This window comes from Mustelus asterias, chromosome 16 (genome assembly GCF_964213995.1).
Source record: "Mustelus asterias chromosome 16, sMusAst1.hap1.1, whole genome shotgun sequence".
Lineage (NCBI taxonomy): Eukaryota > Metazoa > Chordata > Chondrichthyes > Carcharhiniformes > Triakidae > Mustelus > Mustelus asterias.
In genome coordinates this window covers 74,964,837-74,985,110 of record NC_135816.1, presented here as the reverse complement: position 1 = coordinate 74,985,110, position 20,274 = coordinate 74,964,837, and the positions used below count along the sequence as shown (strand labels likewise).

The 20,274-nt window shown below is 45.8% G+C and overlaps 2 pseudogenes; one reads left to right on the top strand and one right to left on the bottom strand.

Moving 5' to 3' along the window:
- The window catches only part of LOC144505367 (E3 ubiquitin-protein ligase TRIM39-like), a 22,495-nt pseudogene extending 8,798 nt beyond the window's left edge, over positions 1-13,697 (bottom strand).
- The window catches only part of LOC144505366 (uncharacterized), a 26,785-nt pseudogene continuing 20,206 nt past the window's right edge, over positions 13,696-20,274 (top strand).

The following is a 20,274-nucleotide window of genomic DNA, read 5'->3' as shown; positions in this document are numbered from 1 at the left end:
TCCCTCAGCCCATCCTCTAAGGCATGCCAACCAATCCAGGCAACATCCTTGTAAATCTTCTCTGCACCCTTTCAATCATTTCCACATCCCTCCTGTAATGAGGCGACCAGAACTGAGCACAGTACTCCAAGTGGGGTTTGACAAGGGTCTTATAAAGCTGCAACATTATCTCCTGACTCCTAAACTCAATCCCTCAATTGATGAAGGCCAGCACACCATATGCCTTCTTAACCACCTCCTCTACCTGCGAGGTCGATTTAAGAGTCCTATGGACCCGGACCCCAAGGTCCTCCTGATCCTCTACACTGCTAAGAGTCTTACCCTTGATATTATACTCTTTCATCCCATTTGACCTGCCAAAATGGACCACTACACATTTATCCGGGTTGAAGTCCATTTGCCACTTCTTCGCCCAGACTTGCATCCTATCTATGTCACGCTGCAGCTTCTGACATCCCTCCAACCTATCCACAACACCACCAACCTTCGTGTCATTGGCAAACTTACCAACCCATCCCTCCACTTCCTCATCCAGGTCATTTATGAAAATGACAAACAGCAAAGGTCCCAGAACAGATCCCTGGGGCACTCCACTGGTTACCGACCTCAATTCAGAAAAAGACCCATCTACAACCACTCTCTGCCTTCTGCAGGCAAGCCAGTTCTCAATCCACAAGGCAACAGCCCCTTGGATCCCATGCCCTCTCACTTTCTCGAGAAGTCTTGCATGGGGAACCTTATCGAACGCCTTGCTGAAGTCCATGTAAACCACACCTACCGCTTTCCCTTCGTCAATGTGTTTAGTCACATTTTCAAAGAATTCCACCAGGCTCGTAAGGCACGATTTGCCTTTGACCAAACCGTGCTGACTACTTTTGAGCATACTAAACTTCTCTAAATGTTCATAAATCCTGTCCCTCAGGATCTTCTCCATCAACTTACCACTGAGGTTAGACTCACCAGTCGGTAATTTCCTGGGCTATCCCTATTCCCTTTCTTGACGAGAGGAACCACATCCACAATCCTCCGGAACCTCTCCCGTCTCCATCGACGACGCAAAGATCATTGCCAGAGGCTCTGCAATCTCTTCCCTCGCCTCCCACAGTAACCTGTGGTACATCCCATCCGGTCCCGGCGACTTATCTATTTTGATGCTATTCAAAATTTCCAGCACATCCTCTTTCTTAATGTCCACATACTCAATCTTTTCAGTCCGCCTCAATCCTGTAGTACAACCACCAAGGTCTTTTTCCACCGTGAATACCGAGGTAAAATATTCATTAAGCACCTCTGCTATTTCTACCGGTTCTGTACAGACTTTCTTACCTTCACATTTTATAGGTCCTATTCCTTCACATCTCATCCTTTTACTCTTCACATATTTATAGAACGCCTTAGGGTTCTCCTTAATCTTATCTGCCAAGGCCTTCTCGTGACCCCTTCTGGCTCTCCTAATTTCTTTCTTAAGTCCCTTCCTACAAGCCGTATATTCATCTAGATCCCTATCATCGCCTAGCTCTCTGAACCTTTTGTACGCTTTCCTTTTCTTTCTCACTAGGTTCAGCGCAGCTTTCGTGCACCACGGTTCCCGTAACCTACCAACACCTCCCTATCTCATCGGAATGTTGTCATGCAGAACTCCAGACAAACATTCCTTGAAAATCTGCCACCTTACTTCAGTACTTTTCCTTGAGAATGCCTCCTTCCAATTTACGCCTCCAGTCTCTTGCCTGATGGCTTCATATTTCCCCTTACTCCAGATAAACACTTTCCTAGCTTGCCTGATCCTATCTCTTTCCAATGTTAGCGTAAAGGAGATAGAGTTATGATCACTATCCCCAAGATGCTCCCCCACTGAGAGATCCGACACCTGTCCAGGCTCATTAGCCAGTACCAGATCGAGTACAGCCTCTCCTCTTGTAGGTTTATCCACATGCTGTGTCAGGAAACCCTTCTGAACACACCTCACAATCTCCTCCCCATCCAAACCCCTTACCCTTGGGATATTCCAATCGTTGTTTGGGAAATTAAAGTCTCCCATCACGACAACCCTGTTATTACTACATCTCTCCAGGATCTGTTTCCCTATCTGCCCCTCAACATCCCTGTTACTATTGGGCAGCCTGTAGAAAACACCCAGCAAAGTTATCAACCCCTTCCCGCTCCGAACTTCCACCCACAGAGGCTCCGTAGACAATCCCTCCACGGCTTCCACCTTCTCTACAGCTGTGACACTATCCCTGATCAGCAGTGCCACTCTTCCCCCCCCCACCCCCTCTCTGTCCTTTCTGAAACCCGGCACCTGAAGTATCCAGTCCTGTCCCTGTCCCCAAGTCTCCGTAATGGCCACCACATCACACTTCCAAGCATCGATCCACACTCTAAGCTCATCCACTTTATTCACTACACTCCTGGTGTTAAAATAGACACATCTCAAACCTTTGGTCTGAGCTCTCCCCTTCTCCATCACCCGTCTATTCTCCCTCTTATGCTGTCTACAATCCTTCTCTATTTGTGGGCTACCCTCCTCGCTCCCAGTCACCTCATCTCGATTCCCTCCTCCCAACTTTTCTAGTTTAAAGTCTCCCCAGTAGCCTTAACCAACCTTCCTGCCAGGATATTGGTCCCCCTGGGATTCAAGGGCCACCCGTCTTTTTTGTACCGGTCACACCTTCCCCTAAAGAGGTCCCAATGATCCAGGAACCTGAATCGCTGCCCCCTGCTCCAGTCCCTCAGCCACGCATTCATCCTCTACCTCACTCCATTCCTGCTCTCACTTTCCTGTGGCACAGGCAGCAATCCTGAGATTACTACCTTTGCGTTCCTCCTTCTCAACTGTCTACCTAACTCCCTATATTCTCTTTTCATGACCCCTTCCATCTTCCTACCTATGTCAGCGGTACCAATATGTACCACGACCTCTGGCTCCTCTCCCTCCCACCTCAGGATATCTGGGACGCGATCAGAGACATCCCAGATCCCGGCACCAGGGAGGCAGACCACCATCCAAGACTCCCATCTGCCTCCGCAAAAACACCTGTCCGACCCCCTTACTGTTGAGTCCCCAATTAATACTGCCTTCCTCCTCCTTTCCTTATCCCCCTGAGTTACAGGGCCGGACTCTGCTCCAGGGACAAGGCCACTGCTGCTTCCCCCAGGTGGGCTGTCCCCCTCCAGCAGTGCTTAGACAGGAGTACTTATTGTGAAGGGGCACATCCACCGGGGTGCTCTCTATCACCTGAGCTTTCCCCTTCCTGGATGTTACCCACTTGTCTGCCTCCCGTAGCCCTGGTGTGACCACCTGTCTATCATCTCCTCAATTTCCTTAACCAGATGAAGATCCTCGAGCTGCAGTTCCAGTTCTCTAACATGGTCCCTTAGGAACCGCAGCTCGACACACCCATCACGCCCGGGAGGCCAGGAGCCTCCAGGACCTCCCACATTGGGAACAACAGACTGGCCTCACACTCATAATTTCCCTTCTTATTTCAAGGAACACAGAGAAACGTACTTAAGGATTAAACTTACCCCGACTCGCCCTTTCCGCCTAAGCCCTTCAGCTCTCACTCTGCTCCCTTCTCACTCCACTGCCCATTGAATAGTGCAGCCTGCTTTTATACCTCCCGCACGCTGAAGAAAAATTTGGCCCTTCCCAGAACACCCAGCGGCCTACTTCCAGGTTAGAGTTCAAAGTCTTTTTTTTTTTAAAACACCCACAAAAAAGTAATTTAAACTAAATTAAAAGTATTATTTTTAAATTAAAAGTATTTTAAAAGCAGATCTCTTACCCCAGCACTCCTGCAATAAATCTCTCCTCTCTGTCTCACTCTGGCTGAACAATGAGGACAACTCCTCAGGCCAGTAACTTTTTATAAAATTTGACCCTTCCCAGGACACCCAGCGGCCTACTTCCGGGTTAGAGTTCAAATTTTTTTTTAAAAAAACACCCAAGAAAAAGTAATTTAAACTAAATTAAAAATATTTTAATACTTTTAAATGGTTTTAAATGGTTGTTGAGAACTTTGACACAGCAAGGTACAACCGCTTTCATATTAATCAATGCTGGGTTATATATTCCATCCTTATATATTCTACATTATAACAGTGACCGCACTTCAAAAATAGGAATTAATTGCCTGTAAAGACATTTGGGATAACTTCAGACCATGAAAGATGCTAAATTATTGGAAGAGCGGGATTTTACACCCCACCAATGGCAGGCATTTTCATGGGCAGAAAGGGAAAATTTGGAGAGTGGAAAAGTGAATTGGCCAACAATGCTGACAGAGCTAGAAAATTGCAGCTGAGGTCTTTTACTACATTGATCTAATGCTGATTGACAGTGTGTAACCCCACCTCTACCTGACCCATGCTGGGTGAAGCTCTGCCCCATTAGAACCATACAACCATAGAAAATTACAGCTCAGAAACAGGCCTTTAGGCCTTTCTTGTCTGTGCCAAACCACTTTTTGCCTAGTCCCACTGACCTGCACTTGGACCATATCCCTCCACACCCCTCTCATCCATGAACCCGTCCAAGTTTTTCTTAAATGTTACCACTTTATCCGGCAGCTCATTCCACACTCCCACCACTCTCTGCGTGAAGAAGCCCCCCCTAATATTCCCTTTAAACTTTTCTCCTTTCACCCTTAACCCATGCCCTCTGGTTTTTTTTCTCCCCTAGCCTCAGTGGAAAAAAACCTGCTTGCATTCACTCTATCTGTACCCATCAAAATCTTATACACCTCTATCAAATCTCCCCTCATTCTTCGACGCTCCAGGGAATAAAGTCCCAACCTATTCAATCTCTCTCTGTAACTCAGCTTCTCAAGTCCCGGCAACATCCTTGTGAACCTTCTCTGCACTCTTTCAACCTTATTTACATCCTTCCTGTAGGTGACCAAAACTGTACACAATACTCTAAATTCGGCCTCACCAATGCCTTATATAACCTTACCATAACACTCCAACTTTTATATTCGATACTCCGATTTATAAAGGCCAATGTACCAAAGGCACTCTTTACGACCCTATCCACCTGTGACATCACTTTTTGGGAATTCTGTACCTGTATTCCCAGATCCCTCTGTTCAACTGCACTCTTCAGAGTCCTACCATTTACCCTGTACGTTCTACTTTGGTTTGTCCTTCCAAAGTGCAACATCTCACACTTGTCTGCGTTAAATTCCATTTGCCATTTTTCAGCCCATTTTTCTAGTTGGTCCAAATCCCTCTGCAAGCTTTGAATACCTTCCTCACTGTCCACTACACCTCCAATCTTTGTATCATCAGCAAACTTGCTGATCCAATTTACCACATTATCATCCAGATCATTGATATAGATGACAAACAACAATGGACCCAACACCGATCCCTGCGGCACACCACTAGTCACAGGCCTCCACTCAGAGAAGCAATCCTCCACAACCACTCTCTGGCTTTTTCCATTGAGCCAGTGTCTCATCCAATTTACTACCTCCCCATATATACCCAGTGACTGAACCTTCCTAACTAACCTCCCATGAGGGACCTTGTCAAAGGCCTTGCTGAAATCCAGGTAGACAACATCCACCGCCTTCCCTTCATCCACTTTCCTGGTAACCTCCTCGAAAAACTCTAATAGATTGGTCAAGCATGACCTACCACGCACAAAGCCATGTTGACTCTCCCTAATAAGTCCCTGTCTATCCAAATATTTGTAGATCCTATCCCTTATCACACCTTCCAATAACTTGCCCACCACCGACGTCAAATTTACTGGCCTATAATTTCCCGGATTTCTTTTGGAACCTTTTTTAAACAACGGAACAACATGAGCCACCCTCCAATCATCCGGCACCTCCCCCGTGAATACTGACATTTTAAATATGTCTGCCAGGGCCCCTGAAAGTTCAACACTAGCTTCCCTCAAGGTCCGTGTGAATACCCTGTCCGGTCCTGGGGATTTATCCACTCTGATTTGCCTCAAGACAGCAAGCACCTCCTCCCCTTTAATCTGTAAAGATTCCATGACCTCCCTACCTGTTTGTCCTATTTCCATAGACTCCATGCCCGTTTCCTTAGTAAATACGGATGCAAAAAAACCATTTAATATCTCCCCCATTTCTTTCGGTTCCATACATAGCCGACCACTCTGATCTTCAAGAGGACCAATTTTATCCCTCACTATCCTTTTGCTCCTAACAAACCTATAGAAGCTCTTTGGATTTTCCTTCACTCTGTCTGCCAAAGCCCTCCTGATTTCCCTCTTAAGTAGCTTCTTGCACTTTTTATACTCCTCGAGCATCTGATCTGTTTCTTGCTGCCTGTACATTTCATACAACTCTCTCTTCCTCTTAATCAGTGTTACAATCTCCCTCGAGAACCAAGGTTCCTTATTCCTATTTACTTTGCCTTTAATCCGGACAGGAACATACAACCTCTGTTTACAGTGAGGAATGTTTAAAGCAGGTGTCACTGGGGACTGAGGATTAATCTCAGGCTCCTGATCCACACACGGGGAATTGATATTAAAGTTCAGGGATATTCCCAGCTGTCTGAACGCACTAACCTGACCTGCACTCAATCCCTCATATTGGAGAAAAACTGCACCTTCTTACTGATGATTTTCATTATGTCTGACTGGAATTTTTCCCATTCATTCAGCCTCTTCTGGGTAATTTTGGATATATCGGACATGTCCATGGTGAGTTCTCTACCATCTGAGTCTGCAACTCTCTGGGTCTCAGTCAGTCTGTAATGAAAGAGGAAAGAATGTTTTTATCAGTAGGAACATTTCAGATCAGAAACCCAAAGAGGAACAAGTGATCAGCGCAACAACCTGCCCCCCCTTCTAATGCTCCGAGTGACCTCCCCCGCCCCTCCCCCCCCCACCCCCGCAGTAACCCATCCTGAAAGTGGCAGAATCCCAGGATTTACAGTCTCCCTGCAATCACATTGATCTCCACACGTGCAGTGGGATCCTGGTTTACTGTCACTTCAGCTCAGTTTGTGATGTTCAAATCCAGCTGTGCTCAGTCCAGTTTCTCTCTGCTGGAGCCTCATCTTCCATTATTGATAATGGTTATTATCCCAAGGGTCCCCAGTCTGTGAACCCCGCTCTCTGCAGAATTACCCTGGTGGGATCTTCTGACTCTGCCCACCAGCAGGATCTTCCAGTCCTGCTGAAAGAGAACACCCACAGTGCATTCCCCGCTGGCAGGATGGGCAAGCCATGCAAAACACTGCAGACTTCGGTGGGACAGGAGGATCCCACCACTGGCCAATGAAGAGTCAACTTCACCATCAGAAAACACACTGCAGGGATCCTGGAACATCCCAGCCACTCACTACAATCATGCAAAGAGAGGGGAAGAAACATCCTGCAAGGAACTGCAATCAGTGAGGTTCCCTCATAGACATTAACATTTTAACCCTTAATGGGAGGAAGAGGATTGTGGGGTAAAATATTGGCATCAAGCAATACAATCCCAATCTGACCCCATTCCCATCGATTTTCAGTTTTAGCAGACACATCTGAGGACATTGACTTGGCTCCTGTATAATTAACATTTGAAAGTCATTGCCTGATGATATAATTGTAACAGTAACTGAAATGCGAGTATAGGTAAAGTGAGGCCTGTGGTATCAGTGGCCCAGCAGCAGATCAGAAACTGGAGAAGCTGAATGACCAAGGTTTGTGCCAAAGACTTGCTCCTTTCACTGTCCACTGTTCTCCAGAAGGGAGAAGCCCAGTCCACACATTGGCCTCCACAAACTCTTTCAATACTCAGTATCCCTTATATGTTCCCCCTTTCTCAATGATTGGCAGGAATGGCACCACAAGCCCCTAACTGCAGCATCTTGCCACCTGCTTTACTCCTCCATTCCTGTTTACCAGGCTCCTGGGGATCTCCACACACCAATGGAACAGACCATGGAAGGGATTTTCCGCAACCCCCCCCCATTGCATTTTTTATAGTGGTGGAGGCAGCTTCCAGTCCCATTAATGTCTACAGGGTTTTGCGTGTCCACTGGCGAGCGCGCCACATGGTTGCCACGCGCAGAATTGGACGATCCTGCTGGCAGGAGAGGCTGGAAAAATTTGGCCTATACTGCTGTCTTTTTCCAAAGTTTTCCTGATAATCCCTCAAACCACTTTTAAACATGTTATGACCTCTGGAAAGACCGATAACTTCTGAAAAGTAACCAAATAAACAAATACAGAACGTGAGGATGACTGAAAAAATAAATATGTTGAAGTTTTTCTTCCTGCACTCATCAGGAGAATTCCCCAGGGAAATACCTTGACCAATCAAGGCCAAGTTGCCTAGTTTAAATTTCAAACAACGCTTAGCAGTTACCTCTCAGTCATCATCAACTGGTGCATTCTCCATGGCAATGCCTCTACCAATCAGAGTCCACTTGCCAACCATTCAGCATCTTTCCTCATGCAGGAAATGTTTGCTTTCCCCTTTGTGATAACCCTCATGATCTATAGGGGGAAATCAATAATTGACCTCCCAGTTGGGCTTGTTGAATACGACTCCCTGGGGATTGCTAATTAGCCAACCAGGTGGAGATCGTATACCAAACCCTGTATAAAGCAAGATCCTGAGACGGCCCATTAACCTTTTAGTCCTGGTTGGGACCTGTTGTGTTCATCACAGGTTTGTGGTTATTATTTATTTTCATTTTGTGCAATAAAAGCACGGTTCCTCCACAACCAACTCCTGGAGTTATTAGGTTGGTGATGTTTGGTAATCCTGCTCATCAGATCCTGATAAGCCTGTATCATTTAGTTGTGCAATGCCATTTTTTTGGGAACTTGGAGCCGTACAACGTGAGTATTGAGGACTGGTCACAATATGCTGAGAGAATTAGGTACTTTTCTTGAGCAAATACTCGGCAAAAAGGGCTGCAACATTCAGTATTATAAAATGTCTGACATACGGAAACACCGGAGTCCAAGACCTTAAATAAGTTAGTAGAAATGGTGGCAATTCATTGCGATCCTAAACCTACCATGATCTTGCAATGGTACAAGTTCAATACAACTACCAGATTTGCAGGGGAACCAGTGACAGAAGTCCTGATGTGACTAAGAAAACTGGTGGAGCATTACGAATATGACACAGCATTACCGGAAATGCTGAGAGACTGTTTCGTGTGCTGCATAAATGATCTACCAAGCCAAAGAAGGCTTTTAACTGAACCAGACCCAGATTTTTAAAAAACCATAGAGCTGGCTTTAGCTCAGGAGAATGCGGAGAAAGGTCTCCAAGAGCTGCAAGGATCCTTAGATAGTAACGTCCATAGGCTCAGGCGAGTCCCCTACTGCCGCAGACCCAGGTCCTCAGTTGAACATACTCGTGCACCCCGGTCTCGGGCAAGAAAAAGTGAGTAAGCAAAGAAAGCAGGAAGGCTCGACACAGGCTGAAAGAGAGCTCCACAGTTTAGGGAGCGACCAGCACAACAGTGCTGTGCATGCAGCCAGGAAGCCTGCCCCAAGCAAGGTTACCAAAACAAACAGAGCATGCAATGGCCATATCAAAGGGCAAAGCCTCCTGAAAACAGAATGCAACAGATAAGTCAGGTTCAAGTGGAGCAACTAGCATTATTAAATTGTGTCACCATACCTAAGGTGGCCCCAATACAGATACAGCTCCAAGTGAATGGACACCCATTGAATATCGAGGTGGGCACGGGCAATGTTATCTACTGAAGTGGAGCGTAAATTTAGAAGGTTAAGATTGGGTATTTGCCCAGGACATCCAGATCCCTCTGTAACACCAAGGCTTGAAATCATTCTCCATTTAAATAATAAACTGCTACAATATTCTTCTTGCCAAAAGGGGTAAGGTTGCATTTATCCACGCTACATTCCATCTGGCAAATTTCTCCCTCCCTCTCCTTCTCCCCCTCAGATCATTGAAGACTCCCTGTATTTGTGAGTTACAGGGATACCTTATAAACAGTTGCACTCTCAAAGAGTACCTCCATGGCATTATGAGTCACAGAGATCTTATATCCAAGTAGAAATGCTAATCGGCTATTCTTTAGACCCTAACTCTATTCAATCTTGAAATCAAATAGACAGTTAAAATATAACCATTTGCAAAACCTGGCATTCTTAACACCTTCCCAAAACTTTGGAGACTGTTGGCAAAGATTGTTCAGTCAGCGTACACAAACGTGAACACTTTGCACCTTCTTCTGAATGAAACAACCTGGGCCATGACTTAATCTTTAACAAACAAGCCACACAAGTTTATACTCGGATTTTTGCAGAGCCATTGAGGTGCAAACCTTTCAAAATGGTGGACAGATCTGGAATCAGAAGTCCCATCCCCATGTCTGACAGATCCCATTTTTGTTGGTTGGGGAATAGAGACAGGGCATGACTTACAAAAAGAAAACACAATCTCGATAGGGCTATTTTAAATTAGTGCTGAGTTCCATTTTTGCTGTGCCAAGGACTTCAACCTGCAGTGTGGAAGTAGATATAAATGCTCTTGAAGGGCATATAATGTCAGTAGAACTGTCAAGCTGTGAAGTTATTTAAATTCCAGCCCTTTAAAATAAAAAAATTGTGCCTGGGTCAGCGAGAGGTTAAACAAAAATTTAGTCTCCCATTTACATCAACTGTTGACATTACACTGAGGATTAAGTACTTACAGCTATTTAAAATTTTAGAATTGGCCTTCATGAAAGGGAGTTTTTTTGATAGTGGAAGTTGTAAAAGATATTTAAAACGTTATTTTATTCAATCTCAACATGGCTCTGAGGGTCTTCCCATAGTGAATAATGGGTGAGTTGGCAGGGAGGGTGTGAGAGCAAAGGGTAACAGATGAGTGGGCATTAAGTTGACATGGGGCTATGAGGGGTCATGAGGTGGGTGGGAACTGTGTTGACGTGACTGGCATTGAGTTGGCATGAGAGCTATGGGGGGCATTTGCAGGATGCATGAGTTGCCATGATGGGATGAAGGTCCTTTGGGAACGGGTGGGGATATGGCTTGGTATTTGGCATGGATAGGGCAAGTGGAAAAGTACAAGATAGATCCAATTAGTGTCTGTGGGAGGGAAGCCCAAGTCCAACACACACACAGTTGCAACCCCCACCCCTCCTCCAACGCAAGCAAAGTTTCTGCCATTCAGGGGATTTTCTTCTGAGGTGGGTGGAACAAGCCAGGAGATTTCCTGACTCTGCTATCTATCTTGGCAGCAAAAATCTGGGCCTTCCTCTCAGGAGAATTCAGAACAGATCACGGTTCCTCATTCATTCCTTCACTTAACCCAAAACATAACAGTTATAAACTTCATATTTGTAACAAACATCCCTCCATTTAAAAGCACATTATCTGGGAAGATTTCCAAACTGTGATTCTACTGTCACTTTTCTCCCTATCAGCAGCAGGTCCTGTGTGAGTGAGAGAAACTTACCTAGAAAGGAGTTGCTTCGAGTTCTGTGAATAAAAAGAGGAGATCAAATCAGTCAATGGACAAACCATCTCCCAAAGAAACATAGAAACTAGAAGCAGGAATAGGCCGTTCGATCCTTCGAGCCTGCTCCGCCATTCTTTATGATCAAGACTGATCATCAAATTCAATATTTTGATCCCCCTTTCCCTCCATCTTTCTTGATCCCTTTAGCTCCATGATCTATATCTAATTTCTTCTTGAAATCAATGTTTTGGCCGCAACTACTTTCTGTGGTAGTGAATTCCACACATTCATCACACTGGGTGAAGAAATTTATCTTCATCTCAGTTCTAAAAGGTTTACCCCTTATCCCCAAACTATGTCCCCTAGTTCTGCACTTCCCCCACCATTGGTAACATGCTTTCTGAATCTACCCTGTCTAATCCTGTTAGAATTTTATAAGTTTCAATGAGATCCCCTCTCACTCTTCCAAACTCCAGTGAATATAATCCTAACTGACAGTCTCTCCTCATATGACAGACCTGCCATCCCAGGCATCAGCCTGGTAAACCTTCGGCTACTCCCTCTATAGCAAGGACATCCTTCCTCAGATAAGGACACCAAAACTGCACACAATATTCCAGGTGTGGCCTCACCAACGCCCTACAAAATTGCAGTAAAACATCCCTATCCCTATGCTCAAATCCTCTCGCCATGGAGGCCAACATTTGCCTTCTTTACTGCCTGCTGTACCTGTGCGCTTACTTTCAGTGACTGATGCACGTGGACAGCAAGGTTTCTCTCAATTTACACCCATTCAAGTAATAATCTGTCTTCCTATTACTGCTACAAAAGTGGATAACCTCACATTTATCCACATTATACTGCATCTGCCATGCATATGCCCACACACTCAGCCTGTCCCAATCATGCTGAAGCATCGCTGCATCCTCCTCACAGCTCACTGTACCACCCAATTTTGTGTCATCTGCAAATTTGGAGATAATACATTTAGTTCCTTTTTCCAAATCATTAATATATAATATGAATAGTGGGGTCCATGCGGAACCCCACTAGTCACAAAAACAGAAAATGCTGGAAAATCTCAGCAGGTCAGACAGGCTGAACGGTTTCTAAACTGTGAAAGAGTTCGCTGTCCCTCGTCCTCAATCAGTCTCTTTGTGAATTCTTCAACATCCAGCAGCTTTCTCCTCCATTCAGAGAAACTCATCGCTAGATTGTCTTGCAGCTCATTGAGTCGCGACTGAAACACAAACCAACTCTCATTACAAATGGCCCTTCCACACAGCTGTTACCCTGCACACACAGAACTTTCCAGAGAGGGGACAATTTGTTTAGTTCACTATTCCATCACCCATTAAAGATAGATAAGCTGTGGTGATACAGAGTCTGACGGATTTAAGTTCAGAGGATCAGCTCCAAGAGTTTGGGTGATTTAGAGAAAAGCAGGCTGAGAGGGACATGATGGAAGTTTTTATAATGATGGAAGGGGGGTCAGCATGGGAGTGGGTGCGTTTTCACTAGCTTTGCCACTGCTCATTTTTCAATCCTTTCTTTTATCCTGATGCACAACCCATAATTATTTGATCCTGATGTCTATAATCTGTGCTATGTTCCTGGAAGATCCTGGCTAAACTTTGGCGATGCAGAGCCGAGTTAAGTCAAGAAAATTCTTGTTTGATTGAGTCGGTTGGAGATGGCAAGATGGGGACCAGTTCGCGTTGGCGGTTTCACTGGTGAGCAGGCCTGCACCTTGGTGATGCTGTAGGCAGGGAGATGATGGCTTCCACTGTGAGTTTTGGCTCCCTGTCACAGATTATCGGTGCTCATATTAATGAACTGCGAAATATCCTAAAGAGAATGGATGAAGTGCAGAAGAGAATCCCTGTCAGTTGGGAGGGCAGTTTCCTTGGTGGAAACTCACCATGCAGCAGTATTTCTAAGGACTAAAGGTATGTCGTACATCCTGATTGATTGATTCAGGGAAATGGGGCTTGAGGAGTCTCCAGGAGGGGTACTGAGGATGAATTCATGGTCAAATTTGAAACCGGCTGCCAAGCTTTCACAATCCCCATTTGAAGGCTGGACATCTTGAGTTCGATGATTGTATCCAGTCTTCAAGACTTGGAGTTGGTCGAAGACTCCAACCACTGGTCTAATGTTATCTTGTTCTTGGTGTTCATCGAGAAGAGCTGGAGGTAGCCTGAGGTGATGGGTCTTCGCCACCCACTGGGGCCTAGGTTTCTCCTTACTGGGGTGTCGGAACGTTGACATGGCGGAGGTGCAAAGGATTCGGTGAAACTCTGGATGGATCCTGGATTTTGCTTGACAATCCTGTCATGGCTTTGGCCTTTGTAAGCTCTATGATTGATTATATTATCCTGCAGTTCATCATTAATCCTGAACTTTGTTCCCTTGTGATGATTCTCATGATTTCATGATGTTGTCTTTTATCCAGTAAGAAGTCTCACAACACCAGGTTAAAGTCCAACAGGTTTATTTGGTAGCAAATATCATAAGCTTTCGGAGCGCTGCTCCTTCGTCAGATGGAGTGGAAATGGGGAAAGCTTATGGTATTTGCTACCAAATAAACCCGTTGGACTTTAACCTGGTGTTGTGAGACTTCTTACTGTGTTCACCCCAGTCCAACGCCGGCATCTCCACGTCTTTTATCCAGACAGGGTGTATGATATATGAGCAGAGGGGTTTATTGCCTGTTATCCTGCAAAAGTCAGGATCAGGGCCTGTACTGTGCTGTACTGTTCTGTGTTCTATGTTCTATGACCACCTGATTCTCATGAAGGAACAGCTTTGTTCTGTGAAGGAACAGGTTGACGAGCTGTTTGAATGTACTTGTGGCTGCACTAATATGTTTGGTTATTCACTTCCACTGCGGATGATCAAGGTTTCAATTTCTGTACATGATACAGGTTCCACGTGGGTTGATTCTTGTTAAGAGCATTGAAGGTTTGCACCCTGACTGACTTTCCAATGCTCGGCTCTGATAATGGTTTGGAAGTCTTTTCAAACTGAAATTTGGTTTCAGTCATTAGACCTTGATCTTTTCACTCATGGCTATTACTACTTCTGATTTAACTAGCTATTTTGCTTTTGGAAGAATTTGTGCACTGTGTGACATCAGTGTCTATACCTTCAGTTAGTTTGACTCTGCACTCAAGGCTTGCCTTGTATACAACTGTGCTAGATTTGCTCTATTTCTTGATGAGTTCTTTGGCAATATTTACTTCAGCCGCAGCCTATCGATTTGACTAGGATGGTGCAGAGGCGATGTATGGTAATTAATATCCCAATCCTTTGTAAATCAACTGCATTCTTCACTTGTGAACTGAGGGCTTTTATCACTCGTCACAATGCCTGGAATGTTATACCGACTGAAGTAGACTTCCAGCCTTTCTACCATTGCTCTTATTGAAGTCAGCTGGTTCAACCCTCAGTAGTCAGAATAGTAGATAATCAGTTCCTGCCAAAATGAAAAGGTCTACACCCAGCTTCATCCATGGTCTTTTTGGGATGCCATTGGTCATCAGTGGCTTTCTAGCTTATTTAGCTTGGTACTCATTTCATGCAACACCACGTTAAACTCCAACAGGTTTATTTGGTAGCAAAAGCCACTAGCTTTCAGAGCGCTGCTCCTTCGTCAGGTGAGTGGTCATTATTCTGTAAATTGAGTTTGTGTATCTTTATATGCCCTGTTTGTGAACAGATCTCCCACTCACCTGACGAAGGAGCAGCGCTCCGAAAGCTAGTGGCTTTTGCTACCAAATAAACCTGTTGGACTTTAACCTGGTGTTGTGAGACTTCTTACTGTGCTTACCCCAGTCCAACACCGGCGTCTCCACATCACTCATTTCATGCACCATGGTCTTTAATTTCATTGATCATATTTGGCCAGTGGAGCACATCTGTTGCCTTTATCAATTCAATTCCTTGATAGAACATAGAACATTACAGCGCAGTACAGGCCCTTCGGCCCTCAATGTTGCGCCGACCTGTGAAACCAATCTAAAGCCCATCTAACCTACACTATTCCAATATCATCCATATGTTTATCCAATGACCCTTTAAATGCCTTTAATGTTGACGAGTCCACTACTGCTGCAGGCAGGGCATTCCATGCCCTTACTACTCTCTGAGTAAAGAACCTACCTCTGACATCTGTGCTATATCTATCACCCCTCAATTTAAAGCTATGTCCCCTCGTGCTAGCCATCACCATCCGAGGAAAAAGGCTTTCACTGTCCACCCTATCTAATCCTCTGATCATCTTGTATGCCTCTATTAAGTCACCTCTTAATCTTCTTCTCTCTAACGAAAACAGCCTCAAGTCACTCAGCCTTTCCTCATAAGACCTTCCCACCATACCAGGCAAAATCCTGGTAAATCTCCTCTGCACCCTTTTCCAATGCTTCCACATCCTTCCTATCATGCGGCGACCAGAACTGTACGCAATACTCCAAGTGCGGCCGCACCAGAGTTTTGTACAGCAAACATGACAAAACATGCAACATGACATCATGGCTCCGAAACTCAATCCCTCTACCAATAAAAGCTAACACACTGTACGCCTTCTTAACAACCCTATCAACCTGGGTGCCAACTTTCAGGGATCTATGCACATGGACACCGAGATCTCTCTGCTCATCCACACTACCAAGTATCTTACCATTAGCCCAGTACTCCGTATTCTTGTTACTCCTTCCAAAGTGAATCACCTCACACTTTTCCACATTAAACTCCATTTGCCACCTCTCAGCCCAGCTCTGCAGCTTATCTATGTCCCTCTGTAACCTGCAACATCCTTCCGCACTGTCCACAACTCCACCGACTTTAGTGTCATCCGCAAATTTACTAACCCAGCCTTCTACGCCCTCATCCAGGTCATTTATAAAAATGACAAACAGCAGTGGCCCCAAAGCAGATCCTTGCGGTACACCACCAGTAACTGAACTCCAGGATGAACATTTCCCATCAACCACCACCCTCTGTCTTCTTACAGCTAGCCAATTCCTGATCCAAACCGCAAAATCACCCTCAATCCCATGCCTCTGTATTTTCTGCAAATGATGGTTTTTTTGATGGTTTGTCTGGATGCACTTCAGCATTTCTCCTTTCATCTTCGGCACAATGGATATTTCCATTGTACAAGATGCCATTTTGAGCTGTCAATTCACCTTGCTATGTCCAATATGCTGTTGTGACCGCAGGTGCATCCTTGGTGCTCTAGGGCCATAGTTCTATCACAACTTCTTGTTGTGCTTGTAGAGTTGCATCTTGTTGGGTTCATAGAATCATAGAAACCCTACAGTACAGAAAGGGGCCATTCGGCCCATCGAGTCTGCACCGACCACAATCCCACCCAGGCCCTACCCCCATATCCCTACATATTTACCCACTAATCCCTCTAACCTACGCATCTCATGGTTTTTTTGATGGTTTGCCTAGATGCACTTCAGCATTTCTCCTTTCATCACCTTCGGTACAATGGATATTTCCATTGTACAAGATGCCATTTTGCCACGTTGCCTCTCAACATTTTTCATGGGAAGTGCTGCTCTCAAAGGCATGTTTGCAATATATATCAGGTTAGCTTGCTTGTGTGCCATGTCGAGATGATATTTTTGTAAGGTAAGTATAATTCCTTGCAGTCGTTTTGAACAGATAGTGACAGTTTGCAAAAAAAGCTTTGAAGCGATTTGTGGTTGGTTCTACCGTTACTTTCTCTCTCTCAAGCAGGTGCTGATGAAAAAGCTCCCACACCCATCTCACTCGCATCACACTGGAAGGTGATTTCCCCATGGATATCACAGTACTTCAACACTGGCATTGTCATTACCAGTTTCTTTAATGAAGGCTGCTTCTTATTCTGTTCCCCAATACAATAGCACATCCTTGGCAGTGAGCATGTGTAATGGTTCAACTGACAAATTAGTGAAAACTTTAGCTAGATAGTTCATGAATCCAACAAATCGCTGCACTGCTTTCACACCTATCAGTCACTGCAACATTGCTACAGCTCTCGCCCTGTCAGGATCCAAGCAAAGACCTTTGGCCATCAATACATGACCTATATACTTGCCTTCAGGCATCTTCAGCTGCAATTCTTTCTTGTTCAGCTTCAGATTCATCTGGTGAGCTCTCTCTAGCAGTCACATTACATTTTGATCATGGTATGCTATGGCTTCTTTCATTGTGTCTCTACATCCATAGACCAGTAGATCATCCACCATGGCATCCACTCCAGGAAGATCACTGACTATCGCATATTGTCAGTGTCAATACTCTTCTGGAGCAAAGGAAATGGCAAAATGCGCAATCATCTGCATTTCCTGAACAATATCCAGAATCAACTTAGAAAGCTTTCATCCAGCTTCACTTGCCGGTAACCATCTGAAAGGGTTAATAATTACACAGGTTTAACAATCACATAATCTGCTATGAGTAAAACCACAGGTCTTTATTAAAGTTGAACCAGATAAGCGTCAAGGCCCTTAGACTGAGAGAATTCATTAAATCAGACGTCTGGACATGGGAGGAGTGACTGATATCCACAAACACAGCTGGGACATCAATGATAACTTGTAACAACAGTGCATTAGATCAGCTAACATGATTAAGTCTTCACACTGACTGGATATTATAATTCAGCAAGTGCACGATGGTAGTGATTGATATTTAAGATGTTTATCTTATAGTTGTAAGTGGATAGAGATAACTCCTATACCCTGATTGATGGGCCCGATTTTACCAATCGGAGCCTAAGGGTGAATCCGGGCGTAATACGGATCCGAGCCCAGAATCCTCTTTGCAGCGCGCCCAGACGCGTTTTGCCGGCTCCAGTCCGATTCGCGCTGTGGGCGGGGCTTAGCGCTGCCGGAACAATCGGAGCTCTGAACTGCGCATGCGCAGTTCGAAAAAAATCTGAAGCAGCGCGCCCAGGCGGGGAGAAAAAAGCAGAGAGAGCGGCTCTCTGACACAGACCATCTGGGGGCGTTGGGGGGGGGGGGGGGGGGGGATGGGGTGTGACCGATCATCCCCTGGAGGTGGGGCGGTGGGAGGAGAGGAGATGTGACGTATCATCCTCTGGGGCGGTGGGGGGGGGGCGCCGCTGCCACTCTGCGGCCGATCAGTGGGGAGGGAGGGGGCAGGATGTTCCGTTGCCACTCTGCGGCCGATCCCTCCTCCCCACCAGAGGAACGAATCCCTCCTCTCCGGAGTGGCTGCATACTTCAAACACCACGACTGTCATTATTCACCTCAAGAAGTTTAACAACACCAGGTTAAAGTCCAACAGGTTTATTTGGTAGCAAAAGCCACGCAAGCTTTCGAGGCTCTAAGCCCCTTCTTCAGGTGAGTGGGAATTCTGTTCACAAACAGAACTTATAAAGACACAGACTCAATTTACATGAATAATGGTTGGAATGCGAATACTTACAACTAATCCAGTCTTTAAGAAACAAAACAATGGGAGTGGAGAGAGCATCAAGACAGGCTAAAAAGATGTGTATTGTCTCCAGACAAGACAGCCAGTGAAACTCTGCTCGGATGAGGAGGATCGCAACAGACACCTCCAGACGCTGAAAGATGCCCTCATAACAACAGGATATGGCGCTAGACTCATTGATCAACAGTTCCAACGCGCCACAGCGAAAAACCGCACCGACCTCCTCAGAAGACAAACATGGGACACAGTGGACAGAGTACCCTTCGTCGTCCAGTACTTCCCCGGAGCGGAGAAGCTACGGCATCTCCTCCGGAGCCTTCAACATGTCATTGATGAAGACGAACATCTCGCCAAGGCCATCCCCACACCCCCACTTCTTGCCTTCAAACAACCGCACAACCTCAAACAGACCATTGTCCGCAGCAAACTACCCAGCCTTCAGGAGAACAGTGACCAAGACACCACACAACCCTGCCACAGCAACCTCTGCAAGACGTGCCGGATCATCGACACAGATGCCATCATCTCACGTGAGAACACCATCCACCAGGTACACGGTACATACTCTTGCAACTCGGCCAACGTTGTCTACCTGATACGCTGCAAGAAAGGATGTCCCGAGGCATGGTACATTGGGGAAACTATGCAGACGCTGCGACAACGGATGAATGAACACCGCTCGACAATCACCAGGCAAGACTGTTCTCTTCCTGTTGGGGAGCACTTCAGCGGTCACGGGCATTCGGCCTCTGATATTCGGGTAAGCGTTCTCCAAGGCGGCCTTCGCGACACACGACAGCGCAGAGTCGCTGAGCAGAAACTGATAGCCAAGTTCCGCACACACAAGGACGGCCTCAACCGGGATATTGGGTTCATGTCACACTATTTGTAACTCCCACAGTTGCGTGGACCTGCAGAGTTTCACTGGCTGTCTTGTCTGGAGACAATACACATCTTTTTAGCCTGTCTTGATGCTCTCTCCACTCCCATTGTTTTGTTTCTTAAAGACTGGATCAGTTGTAAGTATTCGCATTCCAACCATTATTCATGTAAATTGAGTCTGTGTCTTTATAAGTTCTGTTTGTGAACAGAATTCCCACTCACCTGAAGAAGGAGCTTAGAGCCTCGAAAGCTTGTGTGGCTTTTGCTACCAAATAAACCTGTTGGACTTTAACCTGGTGTTGTTAAACTTCTTACTGTGTTTACCCCAGTCCAACGCCGGCATCTCCACATCATTATTCACCTCAGCATTTCGCTGATGATCAGTCACACGCCCCCCCCCCCCCCCCCCCCGCCCCCCCCCCCCCCCCCCCCCCACCAGGGGATGATCGGGCACACGCCCTCTCCTCCCACCCCCCCTCCCCCCCAGGGGATGATCGGTCATACCTC